At 35.5% G+C, this 14,395-nt stretch overlaps 1 non-coding gene and 1 pseudogene across 1 annotated transcript; both read right to left on the bottom strand.

Moving 5' to 3' along the window:
- Positions 1-5,271: 5,271 nt before the first annotated feature.
- LOC118055022 (small nucleolar RNA snoR80) lies at positions 5,272-5,396 on the bottom strand. Its single transcript, XR_004688593.1, has one exon. It is a non-coding gene; the product is annotated as a small nucleolar RNA snoR80 (small nucleolar RNA).
- Positions 5,397-8,009: 2,613 nt separating this feature from the next.
- Positions 8,010-9,637, bottom strand: LOC118054990 (peroxidase 3-like; annotated as a pseudogene).
- Positions 9,638-14,395: the final 4,758 nt, after the last annotated feature.

Genomic DNA, 14,395 nt, shown 5'->3' with positions numbered 1-14,395 from the left:
TATGTCCACTGTAAAAGAGATAGAGATACAAAAAGAAGGATTACTGCATTTTAATTGCAGACTTTCTAAACATATCTTCCTTCCTTTTCTTTTCTCTCATAGAAAATCCTATTCTTTTAATTCTTTCTCTGCTTCTACAAGCAAAAGATACATTCTGCTATTGCAAATTCATCATGGTATCAGAGCAATAGAAGAAATCAAGATTTTATAATATCTCTGCTATATTCTAAAACTCTGAAAACATATACTCTTCTTTAATTTTTAAAGATTCACGATCTTTGTAGTTGGATACCTTTTTCTGTCATCAACTTCTTGATTCTTTTTTTTTTCAAAATGTCTGATCATTTTGAAGAAAGTGCTTCTACAGCACATAAAGATTCATCCAATATCACTACTCTAAATCTTTTTGATGATTCTTCCAGCTGCTACTACCTCCATCCTTCTGATAATCCTGGCGCTCTTCTGGTTTCAGAAATCTTCACTGGCGAAAATTATATTCCATGGAGCAAATCCATGACAATTGCCCTGATAGTGAAAAACAAGATTGCCTTCATTGATGGATCTTTAGTTCAACCAAATACAACCAATCAATCACTTCGTATGGCTTGGCTGAGATCAAACAATTTGGTCTTATCATGGCTGATGAATTCAATTTCTAAAGAAATTCGCAGCAGCCTTCTTTACTTCACAACAACTTTTGATATCTGGGAAGAAATACGAACTAGATATCTTAGAAGTGATGGACCAAGGGTTTTTAGTTTAGAAAAATCTTTGAGCTCTATTGCACAGAACTCAAAATCTATCACCGAATATTTCAGTGAATTCAAGGCCCTATGGGATGAATACAACAGTTATCGCCCAATCCCAAGCTGTAAATGTGGACATCTTGATTCCTGCTCATGCAATATTTTTAAACATCTAACTGCTCGACAACAATCCGACTTTGTCATGAAATTTCTGGTTGGCCTTCATGATTCTTACTCATCGGTTAGAAGCCAACTATTGCTGCAAACTCCTTTGCCATCTATGGGCAAAGTCTTCTCCCTGCTTCTTCAAGAAGAGAGTCAGAGATCCCTAACAAATGCAGCAGGCATTCCAATTGATTGCCAAGCAATGATTGCTGAACACTACCACAATCAAAATTCCAAATCAGGTTCCAACTATACTACAGGATTTGCTAAATATAAAGGTAAAACTGAGGCAACCTGCACCCACTGTGGATATCCTGGACATATTATTGATAAATGTTTCCAACTCATTGGATACCCTCCTGGGTGGAAGGGACCAAGAGGAAAAATATTGGCTACCATGTCACATACCAGCAAGAACTTTCAACGATTACCTACTGCACATCATACTACTGCCTTGCAACCACATCTTGATACCCCTAACATTGTTTTCTCTAAAGAACAGATGCAGAATCTACTCACTCTAGCAAATAGCATTTCCAGCTCAAAACTAAATAACACTGCTACAGAAGTATCTACATCAGGTATATCTTTTTCATGTCATACAGCATCTTCACCTCATAACAATTTTTCTTGGATTCTTGATACTGGAGCCACAGATCACATGATCTGTAGTCCTCTTCTTTTTGAATCCATCATTCTTCCTAAAACTCAGACTAACGTTCATCTGCCAAATGGTCAACATGTACCAATTCTCTTTACTGGAACAGTTAGATTTTCCCCTGACATCATTTTATACAATGCACTCTATGTTCCAGCCTTTAATATCAATCTTATTTCTGTTTCTAGACTAACTGCTGCTAACACTGTTGGTTTATTTTTTCTTCACACCAAATGTATTCTACAGGACCTAAGCAAATGGAAGATGATTGGTCTTGCTGAAGCTGAATCTGGTCTATACAAACTTCACAAACCTCCTGCTCCAAATGCTACAAAATCACCTCCTATAACAAACATCAAATCCTGTGCTGTTGCCACAAATATCTGGCATTTACGTTTAGGCCACATACCTCCCTCCAAAATCGCCCTTTTGAACAAAATTGATCCTTCAGTCACTATCAGCAACAATAGCTTTTGTGATATTTGCCCCTTAGCTAAACAAAAACGTTTGCCTTTTTCTTTATCTGTTCATTAATCTACAAAAACCTTTCAATTAGTTCATATTGACATTTGGGGACCCTTCTCTGTCACCTCTTATTCTGGTTATCAATTTTTTCTTACTATTGTAGATGATTACAGTAGATTTACTTGGTTGCTCTTAATGAAATCCAAATCTGAAACAAGACATCTTCTCAGCAATTTTCTAGCATATGTTCATACTCAATTTGACACAAATATTCAAACTCTCAGATCCGACAATGGCCAAGAATTTAATATGCCTATCTTCTACCAAACACATGGCATCATACACCAACAAACATGTGTTGAAACACCTGAACAGAATGGAAGGGTTGAAAGAAAACATCAACACTTGCTCAATGTAGCTCGATCTCTTCTGTTTCAAACCCAACTACCTTTATCTTATTGGACAAATTGCATATTAACAGCCACACACCTCATTAATCGTACCCCCTCCCTCCTTCTCCAAAATCAGACACCTTACCAACTTCTTTATCAAAAACCACCACATTACAATTACTTAAAAGTTTTCGGATGTTTATGCTTTGCTAGCACAATCACTCATAATAGAGGTAAATTTCATCCAAGAGCCACGAAATGTATTTTTCTTGGATACCCTCCACACATTAAAGGATACAAAGTTCTTGACTTAAACACTTGCAAAACTTTTGTCTCTCGCAATGTAGTTTTTCATGAATCCAACTTTCCATCTATTCCAAATCAGGTTCATACACCTCTTGTATTCCCTGACTATCCTCAACACTTTGACCCTTTTCCTTGTAGACCATCAAACACAACTCTACATGATTCTGTTGTTCCTACAACAATTCCTATCCAACCTTCTGTTCCTCACATTTCTACCCTGCCTCCTCCTCTTACTTAACTTAGAAAATCTGAAAGAACTAAACATCCACCTACTTACTTAACACAGTATTATTGTGGACATATGGCTCAGATTGCTTCAGCAACACCAAACTCTTCCTCTTGCTTCCTGCCTGGTAAGCCCTACTCCATCCTCCCTTACTTATCTACAACTCATTTATCTTTACCCCACTGTGCTTTCACTTCTTCTGTTTCATCTATTTCTGAACCGAAAACTTACAAACAAGCTAGCTCTATCCCTCATTGGCAGCATGCTATGACAAATGAAATAACAGCCCTTGAGAAAAACCACACTTGGGACTTAGTCATTCTGCCCCCTAATAAAACTGTCATTGGATGTAAATGGGTCTACAAAGTTAAATTTCAGGCTGATGGACAGGTTGAGAGATATAAAGCACGATTGGTCGCAAAAGGATACACACAACAAGAGGGAATTGATTTTTTTGACACCTTCTCTCCTGTTGCAAAAATCACTACAGTACGTGTTCTTCTCACCATTGCTGCAGCCAACAATTGGCATTTACATCAACTTGATGTAGACAATGCCTTCCTACATGGGGACTTACATGAAGAAGTATATATGCAATTACCACCTGGCTACTCCAATCACAATGACCCTCGAGTATGCAAACTCAAAAAGAGTATCTATGGCCTTAAACAAGCTTCAAGACAATGGTTTTCCAAACTCTCTGCATCTCTTCTTCAATTTGGTTTTCTACAAGCCAATTCAGATTCCAGCCTCTTCATCAAGCAATCTAAAACCACCCTCATTGCCATTTTAATCTATGTTGATGATGTTCTCCTCGCATCAAATGATCTCACAGCACTGACTATAGTAAAAAACTATCTTCGCAGAATTTTCCCCATCAAAGATTTGGGACACCTCAAATACTTTCTCGGCATTGAGGTAGCTCGATCTACCAAAGGCATTGTTCTTTGCCAAAGAAAATATGCCTTGGACATCCTCATGGACAATGGTTTTTCTGGTGCTAAACCTGTCACTTTTCCAATGGAATCCACACTCAAACTCAGCACACATGATACTAGCCCTCCCTTGCCTAATCCTGCATCTTATCGTAGACTTATTGGTAGGCTTCTCTACCTTACACTCACAAGACCTGACTTATCTTATGCCATCCAAACTCCTAGCCAATTCATGTCAAATCCTCACACCTTCCATATGCAAGCAGCAGAGAGAGTCCTTCGGTATCTTAAAGCCACACCAGGCAAAGGTTTACTACTCAAAGCTGCTTCTCCCCTTCATTTAAAAGCTTATTCTGACAGTGATTGGGGGGGTTGCATTGACACTCGTCGAAGTGTTACTGGCTATCTAGTTTTCCTTGGCGATTCCTTAATCTCCTGGAAATCAAAGAAACAACCTACTGTAAGTAGGTCCTCTGCAGAAGCAGAATATCAGGCATTGGCAACAACTTCCTGTGAACTACAATGGCTTTCTTATTTACTGGCTGATTTCCATATCCCTCACTCTCAACCTGCCTTACTCTACACTGACAGCAAACCAGCCTCCGAAATAGCTTACAACCCTGTTCATCATGAACGCACCAAACATATCCAAATTGACTGTCATCTTGTTCGTGAAAAATTGCAAGCAGGACTCCTTACCATCATTCACATTCCTTCCAAGTTTCAATTAGCTGATGCCCTCACTAAACCACTTGGTTCTCATATGCTTAATCCTCTACTTGACAAGATGGGAATGATAAATATCCATTCTCATCTTGCGGGGGGATATTGGAACATAGCACATGCTCCCACAGAAGCTAAAGCTGCAAACAATTCTTCAATACTTGCAGAACAAGCCACCCCTGCAGCCGACTCTCCTACACCAGAAGACTCACGAAGACTGGCCATAATATCATAAACACATTGTAATATTATGGATATAATATAGTTAGTTATATTCTGTTACAATTAGTTAACCGTTTGTTAACAGACGTTAGTTAGAAATTGTATATATATATGTCCACTGTAAAAGAGATAGAGATACAAAAAGAAGGATTACTGCATTTTAATTGCAGACTTTCTAAACATATCTTCCTTTCTTTTCTTTTCTCTCATAGAAAATCCTATTCTTTTAATTCTTTCTCTGCTTCTACAAGCAAAAGATATATTCTACTATTGCAAATTCATCAATGTCTGTTCCGGAAACAGTCAATTCTCTGCCTCCAGGTTCCATTTTTTACTTCATTAGACTTTTAATTCTAGAAAACCCTAATGTGATCAGGTTCAATCAACCCAACAGCCTCACTTTTGATTATAAGCAAGGGTTTGTCAGACAAGAAAATGTATGTGGTGTTTCCAGGATTAGATGGCACTGATATCAGCCATTAATCAGGATAGGCCACAAACTGGATATAGCACCCGAGCCATTATGCCAAGAGGAACCGATAATCCCCCAGAATTGGTATTGGGTGCAGCATTTCACATAATTAGCCCACACTTTATTTTTCTAGAAAGGAAATTAAAGGGTTTCCATGTCTGTTCCGGATTGTACAGGCGTGCAGCCATTGAAAGGAATATCACTTATTACCTTATTTTTCTAACCATTAAATTGTGTCTGGTCATATTGCTCTGGATTCGTATGCATCAAAATTGCTTTTGTCAGGAATGTTTGTTTTTAATGTCTTAAGAGGGTTTTTTTTTTCCTTGAAAACATTTGATTTGTTTTTACTGGGAATTTTTTTTTAAATATTTTCAAATTAATTTATTTAATATTAAAAATAATTTTTTTAAAAAAATTTATTTTAACATATTTTAGATAAAAAATATTTTTAAAAACAATTATACTTGCCTTCCCGCACTAGCACCATCTTTTAGTGAAAGTTGAATAGCATCAAATTCGAGAAATTATTTTTTACAAATGTCAAAAAAGTTTGAAATAGCATCAAAATTCGAGAAATTAAAGAAAAAGTATTTGCATGATTCCTGCATCATAGGGCAAGTCTAGTCTAGTCTATTATTTGTTGGCTATCAATATCGTTGCTTTATCATCATCATCATCATCATCCCTCTGTTTGGTAGCTGGACCTTCATGCATGTTCATGCTAACTTGGACTACATAAGCCAAGAACAAATCACAATGTTGTCGGTGCTTACTGTAACAAAAACCCAAAAAGAGAGTGCTATGGAAAAGGAGTGTTTACTGTTCGTTTAAATAGTAAAATGACGGTGTTTGCCCTCCCGAATAAGGGTTATTATGATTCTGTTTTTTCTCAGGATTCATTGTTGAAATTTACGAGAGAGAGATAGTTTTTCTAAAAAAACATTTTCATGGTATAATTATTTGATTACTCTTAAAAGTAAAACATTATTTAACTGAAATTTAGAGATTTTTTTTTTAAATTCTAATTTTTAAAGTATGATAAAATAATTATTGCTATTCAAATCTAAATTCCTTATCTATAAAAAAGAAAAGTTGTTAGGGACGCGCTTTCCACATATAAGCTAGTAACCAAATGCATTGTTTTCAAGCTGCATGTGCAGCAGTTTAAGGCAAAAAAAAAAAAGATATTTCTTGGTGTTTTTTGATTCATCATGGCGGGGCCATCCTCTCACATGTATGACTTAATTTCTTCTGGTTTGGCATCAATTAACTTTTTTTTTTCTCTCTCACCCTTTATTTCTAAGCATGACTTGTCAAAATCTCGTAATAACCCTTCAATTTATTTTTCTTTTAAATCTAGTTCTTGTTCTTTTAATTGATTTTTTTTTTATTTTATAAAAATTAAAAAATTATTTTCTAGTTTGGTATCAATTAACTTCTTTTTTTCCCATCTCTCATCCTTTATTTCTAAGCATGACTTGTCAAAATCTCGTAATAACCCTTCAATTTATTTTTTCTTTTAAATCTAGTTCTTGTTCTTTTAATTGATTTTTATTTTATTTTATAAAATTAAAAATTATTTTCAATTCCATTCCTTTTTAATTTCTTAAATTTTCAGATGATTCTTATTATTTTGATTACTATTTATTTTATTTGAGATCATTTTTTAAATTAATTTCTTAACGATTTCATTCTCTTTTAATTTCTTATCGCTATTTTTTTTTACTTCAGCAAAAAATATAATTTTTTTTCTAATTATATTATTCAATATTGAATTGAACTTTAATATAATTTCTTTTTTAAATTAAATTAAATTAATTACTTAAATATAACCATAATATTTTTATTTGGTTTGCTTTTAAAGCCGTTGCTTGAACAGTGCATATAAACTCTTTTCAATATTGTCATGCGGCTTTCATATGACATTACAACCATCTTGATATGCTCGTCTGGTAGTGGGCTAGTGTCCATGACAAAACAATAATGAGTTTTTAACGGGTTTTTTATTTTTTTCTCTCTTAATATAATATTAATGACTTATTTTTTATAATTACTATTAACAATTTTCTTTTTGTTCTATTTATCCTTGTTTTTAATCATATTATAAAAATTAACTAGTCTATTCATGTTAATAGCTCAAGTCTCATATTTTCATTACTTTATTTAAAAACACCATCATTGCTTGATTTTTTTTTTTTGTTAGAAACATTTTGCTCGGCACACTGCGTAATGCAGGCTATCAATTTAGATTTGTTCAAGTTATTTTTTTTAAAATATTTTTAAATTAAATATGTTTTTATTTTTAACCTTTAATATTTAACTGATTAAAATTAGGCTCTTATTTAGTTTTGATTTGGATTCCATGATATTATTACAGTCTCCTACCTCAAAATAAGAATTTTACTAATTAACTATACGTAATCCTGGTCGATCTAGAATATCACTTTTTCATTATTTCTTTAAATAAATATATCACTTAATATATTACCAGCATATTAAAAGTGTTTCCAAAGTATGCATCTTAATACCTTTAGATTATTTTTTAAAGGTTAAAGTAAAATGTAAAATAATATAAGTGCGGCCAAGACAAGAATCTAGTAGTATACTATATAATATAATTGCCTTGAAAAGAGCGCTGACTCATGTTTAGAACCTTGACCGACAAGTAATGCTGGCGCAAGGCTTGTAGCTGTATTAGCTTTTGAAGAATTTGGCTCGACAATCTGTTAATCACAATTGTATTTTATCACTTTTTAAGTCTAATCCGTGCATTTAATGATTAGGTGAATTTTCAGCACTATGTTCTTGAGCTGTTTCTTGGTGATTGGAGACCCCACACGAGGTGTTTTTTCTTCTTTTTTTTCTTGCTGGAGAAACAATGGCAACAAATTCGAAGGACACAGTCACACAAAGTCTTCCTGACATTATTCGACTAGAAATGAAACACACATATGAACGAAAGATTCTTAGCTGTTCACCACTGCACACTGCTTGCTTTCTAATCTCCCCAACTGTGCCAGTCTTAACGTTGATTCTGCCCATTTTCTCCATGGATTTTGCGAACTCAGCAAAGAAATTCTCAAGTGAACCTCCGAGCAGGCGGTTGACATATGACAATGTGGTGGAGTTTGTGGTCAAGGCGGAATCAGACTGGAAGAGACCTCGTCTCTTGAGTAAGAGCCTGTAGTAGCTAAGATCAAACGTCCTGAAACTTCCAGGGTCCATCTCTACTATGGTGGTGTTGTCATTAAGACTTCTGCACTTCCTCGCCTTGAGATTGGCGGCGTATTCGCTATCTAGTGCCGGGTCCTGATACCAGCGCTCCAGTGAAATTGTAAAGGCGATTCGAGAACGATGAACAATGTGCTATCCCGATCGTGTGAGCACCTGATAGCACGACCAGGTCTTTCAAGTTCAGTCCCTGGTTAGCAAAAAGTCTTTGTAGATTGGTGAAGTTGCTGGTTGGAGGTGGGATGTTGTTCAAGGCCTCCGAGGATCTTGAAATTGTCCCGTCTCTTCGGCCTGTAGGGACTTTCCAGAAGGGACCACCCTGTTGAAGTTCAAACAAGAGGGTTTTAGCGTTTCTTTTCTCCAAATAATGACAGAAAAAGATCAAGTGAATTCAAGATCATGGATCCTGTTCGAGTCCTTACAGTGGCTACAATAGCATCCCTTGCAACCAAAGCAAGAACATCAGCACAGGAGACTACACCAGGGCATGCTGCTTCTAACAGGCTCTTAACTCTGTCAATGAAATCAAATTGTCTCAGTGTTAGATTTGGAGTTGCCAACTTTTCAGTTTGGTTGCCGCTTGAAGTCGTGTTCAGAAGCAAAGATGCATCGCAACCCTGAAAAACAAACGGAAAACACAGAGCTCCAAAATCTCAAAGACCTGTAAGATGAAAATGTAGAGATTCTGACAAGGACCGAAGACACATACCCTAACAAAACAATCATGGAAGTGCATTCTTATGATGGTTGCTGCCACTGATGGAGCATTATGGATATGCCTGTTAACATAGTCTTGCACAATCTTCTCAGCATTCGGGCAGCTCCTCGAGTAAAAAAACCATCTGCAATTGTCTTCAGTTAGAGCCCATAAACACCAAAAGACAGAAGAACATAACCACAAAATAATCAAACCCCCTCATGTCTCTAGCTCGGTAGGAGTTTCCTCCTCTCTCTCTGCTTCTCTATGGAATCCACCTATGGAGTATATGTAACCTTGAAGGTGGGAGGCTATGCCACTTCAAGGTTTAGTTTATAGTATCTTTGAAGGTACTTAAAATTCAAACAAGAAGCAAGATTAATAATTTACTTAAGTATGATATTGATGACGTATAAACGGGTTTTTATTTCTTCAAGTTAATGATGTTGACGACTCATTTTTTATAATTTACTATTAACAATTTTCTTTTTGTCAATTTATCTTTTTTTTTTAATCATATGTATAAAATTAACTATTCTATTCATGTTATACTTCTCATATTTTTCATTATTTCTTGAAAAAACACCATCATTTGCTTTGATTTATCTTTTTTTTTTTATTATTATTATTATGTTAGAAACATTTGGCTCGGCACATTACGTAATTCGGGTTATCAATTTAGGTTTATTAAAGTTATTTTTTTAAAATATTTTAAATAAATATATTTTTTCATTTTCAGTCTTTAATATTTAATTGATTAAAATTAGATTTCTATTTAGTTTTAATTTGAGTTCTGTGAAATTATTACGGTCTTATATTTTTAATTTAAAAGTTTTATTAATTAACCATAATTAATCGTGATGGATCTAGAATATCATATTTTCATTATTTCTTTAAATAAATTATCACTTAATATTTACCAGTATATTAAAAAGTGTTTCCAAAGTATGCATCTTAATACCTTTAGATTATTTTTTAAAGGTTAAAGTAAAATAATACAAGTGCGGCCAAGAATCTAGTAGTATATATACTATATAATATAATTGCCTTGAAAAGGGCGCTGACTCATGTTTAGAACCTTGACCGACAAGTAATGCTGGCTCAAGGCTAGTAGCTGTATTAGCTTTTGAAGAATTTGGCTCGACAATCTGTTAATCACAATTGTATTTTATCACTTTTTAAGTCTCATCCGTGCATTTAATGATTAGGTGAATTTTCAGCACTATGTTCTTGAGCTGTTTCTTGGTGACTGGAGACCCCACACGAGGTGGTTTATTCTTCTTTTTTTTTTCTTGCTGGAGAACAATGGATCAAATTCGAAGGACACCAAAGTCTTCCTCACATTATTTGACTAGAAATGAAACACACATATGAACGAAAGATTCTTAGCTGTTCACCACTGCACACTGCTTTCTAATCTCCCCAACTGTGCCAGTCTTAACGTTGATTCTGCCCATCTTCTCCATGGATTTTGCGAACTCAGCAAAGAAATTCTCAAGTGAACCTCGGAGCAGGCGGTTGACCAATGACAATGTGGTGGAGTTTGTGGTCAAGGCGGAATCAGACTGGAAGAGACCTCGTCTCTTGAGTAAGAGCCTGTAGTAGCTAAGATCAAACGTCCTGAAACTTCCAGGGTCCATCTCTGCTATGGTGGTGTTGTCATTAAGACTTCTGCAACTTCCTTGCCTTGAGATTGGCGCGTATTCACTATCTAAGTGCTGGGTCCTGAGTACGCCAGCGCTCCAGTGAAATTGTAAAGGCGATTAGAGACACGATGAATCAGTGTGGCTACCCACAAGATCGTGTGAGCACTGATAGCCACCAGGTCTTTCAAGTTCAGTCCCTGGGTTAGCAAAAAAGTCTTCGTAGATTGGTGAAGTTGCTGGTTGGAGGTGGTATGTTGTTCGAGGCCTCTGAGGTTCTTGAAATTGTCCCGCTCTCTTCGGCCTGTAGGGACTTTCCAGAAGGGACCACGCTGTTGAAGTTCAAACAAGGGGTTTTAGCGTTTCTTTTCTCCCAAATACCGCCCCCCCAACCCCCCACCCTTCCCCCCCGACGCCCCCCCCCTCGAACACTCTCCGCCCCTTCTTCTCCCGCCCCGCCGGCCCACCCCCGAAAACCCCTCCTCGCCAAGACGGCCCCCCCCACCGCGCCCGCCCCAGCTCACCGCGGCCCTCCCCCCACCCTCCACCCACCATGACAGAAAAGATGAATTCAAAGATGGATCATGTTCGAGTCCTTTACAGTGGCTAACAATAGCATCCCTTGCAACCAAAGCAAGAACATCAGCACAGGAGACCACACCAGGGCAATGCTGCTTCCTAACAGGCTCTTAACTCTGTCAATGAAATCAAATTGTATAGTTGTTTGATTTGGAGTTGCCAACTTTTCAGTTTGGTTTGCCGCTTGAAGTTGTGTTCAGAAGCACAGAACTGCGCAACCCTGAAAAACAAACGGAAAACACAGAGCCCAAAAATCTCACAAATTAAAGACCTGTAAGATGAAAATGTATAGAGATTCTGACAAGGACCGAAGACACATACCTAAACAAAACAATCATGGAAGTGCTTCTTATGCATGGTTGCTGCCACTGATGGAGCATTATGGATATGCCTGTTTACATAGTCTTGCACAATCTTTCTCAAGCATTCGGGCAGCTCCTCGAGTAAAAACCAATTCTGCAATTGGGTCCTTCAGTTGAGACCATGAACACCAAAAGACAGCAAGAACATCACCTACAAAATAATCAAACTCCTCATGTCTTATCTAGCTTGGTAGGAGTTCCTACTCTCTCTCTGCCTCTCTATGGAATCCACCTATGGAGTATATGTAACCTTGAAGGTGGGAGGCTATGCCACTTCAAGGTTTAGTTTATAATATCTTTGAAGGTACTTAAAACTCAAACACGAGCAAGATTTATTAGGCCCTAGGCCTCATTTTAGCGTGAGCCTAATCACTTAACCAAAGAGGAGTAAAAACACAAGGGCACCGAGCTTTATACTGAATAGCTCGCTTTAACAACATCATTAAATGTAAAGCAGTTGAATAATTATGACTCGATTAATGTCCTTGTCCCCAAATTGATGCAAGAATCAACGTTCAAGGTCTCTTGCTTTTGCAAGGTAATTTTGGAGGACTCTTTGCTCCTTCACAGTCAAGGGGAACGAATCCTTGGGTTCTTGAGCAAAGGGAAGAATACACAGAGAGAATCCCATGCTCCTTTCCCGGAGACACATTCATCCCTTTAGACATTGGGTAGACCTGCCAACTACAAACCAAATTGTGAGCTAATGGGTAACCATTATATTAAACCCGGCCAAGTTAAATATGTTGATTTAAAACGTACACTCCGAGTTAGTTATACATTAAATCTAAATAAAAATCAAATGATTTATCGAATAATCGGATGAAATATGACAAGTTTAATTATTTTTTATTGGAAACGTGCAGCTTAAATTCAAACATTAAAAGTATTGAGCAATGTGGTTGATAATGATTCTTATGATATTAGTAGCTTTAATTTGCTTGATTATCAGAAGGAGAAGAGATTGCATATAACTGCTAATGTGATATAACATTTCTCTTAATCATAACATTCTCTCATCTATCCTCTTTGTCCTCTACCCGGTTCTGTTTCTCATCAATAGTCTGAGAAGGGTAACTATAAATAAAATTTGGAGTTACACCTCATATTTTCTTTCTTGAACTTTTTAAGGTGAACTCTCTTAAATGATGTCAAATCAATTTTAAACCATCGATATAAAACATCGGTATTAATATGAAGATCAATTCCTGTGAAGTTTTAAAAAAAATTAAATTAGATTTAATTTGATTAATCAATATTATTTTAAAATTTCTTATTTTTTATTAAATTGACATGTTATTTCAATTTGGACCTTAACGATACAACTAATAATCAAGTCTTAATACCAATCTGTTTGAGAATATAATTAATGGTTACTTTACATTCTCAAAACTGCAACAAATAATATTTTTATATTTTCTTAAAAATTATTTTTTTGGATTAGCGAGTAAAAACGATATTATCATATACTATACTATACTTAATTTTTATACAAAAAATTAAATTTTTAGATACGCAGGTTTCGACTACGTTTTCCAAATAAGCTTTTAAATTAAACTTCAAGTTAAGACGAGTTTTATACCTTTAGTTTTAAATGTCAAGATTAAACTCTTAGCCTACTTATAACACACACACTTCATGTAAAGTCATAATCCACCTTTATTCTCCAAAAGAATACACATGCATAAAAAGTGAATGAGTTGGGCTAATTGGCAAATTGTAAATTTACAAGGTAAGCTATATATTAGTAAAGCTGTTCGGCAACATTTCTTACTGTGAGGCCTAAATTGCATGTTTGTTCTATGCTGTAAAGAATGTTTTCAAAAATTTTTCAAAATTCTTTTTATTTGAAATTATTTTTTATAATGTTTTTAGTTGTTGAAGTATAAATAATTTTTTTTTATAAATTAATTATTTTCAATATATCTTCTAAACCCAAAAATTATTTTAAAACATTGATCGCAGAACGTAGGAACAGCTAAACGTAATCATTTAAATCATTTTAAAACATTTATTGAAAATGGCTTCTACACAGTAGCGTAAGAATGCCTTAGAGGGAAAACAGCTAGAAAGGAACAAATAGGGAAATAAATAAGAACGTTTGGCAAAAGAAGGCACAAGCAAACCAATGGAAGGAAGTTCAATGTATATTAGGCTTTTTGTCACCGATCACTTGCAATTTTTTCTTCGGCTTTTATGTCAGGGGCTGCCTGGAGAAAGGAGACAACTAGACATCTTGAGCCCGCATCTGCATCCAAGAGATTATAAATGAGTCTCTGTTTCGCAAATAAATTAAATATCCTCTAATTTTAAGAGATAGATTAATTGTTATATGATTAGGGGTTCAATCATGTTTAATACAATATTTTCATATTCTTTTCAGTTTTTATCTCTTAAAAAAAAAAAAAAAAAAACCCACCAGACCGAAAAGATACTTAAAAGAGTGAGAAGATCAGATTTACAAAGTGGGATTGAAGAACATAGAGACAATTTATAATGTTGAAACTAAAGGCGACGGTTTTAATTTATCTTGCAAACCACTAGAAGGACTAGTTCTACAATAAGTGGAG

This window comes from Populus alba, chromosome 17, assembly GCF_005239225.2.
Source record: "Populus alba chromosome 17, ASM523922v2, whole genome shotgun sequence".
NCBI lineage: Eukaryota > Viridiplantae > Streptophyta > Magnoliopsida > Malpighiales > Salicaceae > Populus > Populus alba.
The sequence above is the reverse complement of the archived record's forward strand: the minus strand, read 5'-3'. Positions and strand labels throughout refer to the sequence as shown.